The sequence below is a fragment of the Canis lupus genome, chromosome 30 (genome assembly GCF_011100685.1).
Source record: "Canis lupus familiaris isolate Mischka breed German Shepherd chromosome 30, alternate assembly UU_Cfam_GSD_1.0, whole genome shotgun sequence".
Classification (NCBI taxonomy): Eukaryota; Metazoa; Chordata; class Mammalia; order Carnivora; family Canidae; genus Canis; species Canis lupus.
In genome coordinates this window covers 35,185,474-35,186,844 of record NC_049251.1, presented here as the reverse complement: position 1 = coordinate 35,186,844, position 1,371 = coordinate 35,185,474, and the positions used below count along the sequence as shown (strand labels likewise).

The 1,371-nt window shown below is 30.9% G+C and overlaps 1 non-coding gene across 1 annotated transcript; it reads left to right on the top strand.

Annotated features, from left to right (window-relative positions):
* The first annotated feature begins 678 nt into the window (after nt 1-678).
* LOC119866989 lies at nt 679-833 on the top strand. The gene has a single exon (XR_005381934.1). It is a non-coding gene; the product is annotated as a small nucleolar RNA SNORA62/SNORA6 family (small nucleolar RNA).
* Nucleotides 834-1,371: the final 538 nt, after the last annotated feature.

Here is a 1,371-nt window from a genome sequence, read left to right as displayed (position 1 = left end):
TCTCTAGACTACTGGTGGATCCTAGCAGTCTGAAGGAGTGGCCTGCAGATAGTTTGGTAGTTTCAGAGAGGTCAAAACACTTTAAAACTTGTTTTATATATATATATTCACAAATTTGGAACAAAAAATTAATTATTTTCATAGAAGTATAGAAATGTTCTCCTTTTTATATTCTTAAAGATTATCTATGTTCCAATCAGTTGTTTTCTGCTGAGACTGAGTCGATATAATTCCTCTGAGTGAATATAGCTTCTTTTTTTTAATTAAAGATTTTATTTATTTATTCATGGGAGACACACACAGAGAGGGGCAGAGGAACCCGGGATCACACCCTGAGCCAAAGGCAGATGCTCAACTTCTGAATCACCCAAGTGTCCTGTGAATATAGCTTCTTATCATTCACATTCTATTGTCCATATGACTACAAATATTGCTTACTTTAAATCCCTAGCCACAGCACAGTGCCTGGCATATACTCATAAGTACTCTATACCTATTGAATGAGTGAGTTTTCTTAATTTGTATTCATCATTTCTATTATAATGCGTTTAGCCTCAAATCACAAAAATGGCTTATTGAAGTTCAAGAATAATGATGAACATATTAAATTAATGCAAATAACATAAACTTAAATAGTGAGCTGATTTCAGTGCAAATAAAGGATAAGAAAATAAATATGCTGCACATTGTTAGAGCTTGGAGTTGAGGCCACTGGCTGGCCGATGAACTCACAAGTGTAGGTAGTGTGCTACATGAGGGGCAAGTCTTTTCGCTAACACCACAAGGGTCTCTGGCCCAATGAGTGGAGTTTGATAGTAATTCTTGCTACAAGTAGAATTAAAAAAAAAAAGAAAAAGAAAATAAATATGCTGGGTAAATGGAATCATGTAAAATGATTTGACATGAATAGATGAGAAATAAAAGTGTGAATATTAGGTGTATACATTAGTAAGTCTATATAAAATTATTGAATTGGTGATGATTTTACCCTTAGCATTCAGTTCATTGTCTATTATGTAAATATAAAATATATTTATATTATATATATATATTGTAAGGTTTATGGAAATCACTCAAAAAATAGAAACAGAGTGTATAACTTCTAAATCCATACAGGGAAAATTTACAGTTAAACAATGCCCAGTAATTCAAAGGGAAGCAATTGAAAAGGAAAAAAATTGCAAAACAGAATAGGTGAAATAAGTAAAAGCAAAAATTGAAGTGATTAAACTCAATTTTATAATTATAGCAATTATAAATGAACAAAATTTACCTTTTAAAATGCTATATTGTTGGATTGGATAGAAATATAAATTACATGCTGTGTAAAAGAAACATACCACCTAAAACATAAAGATATAAAAACATTGA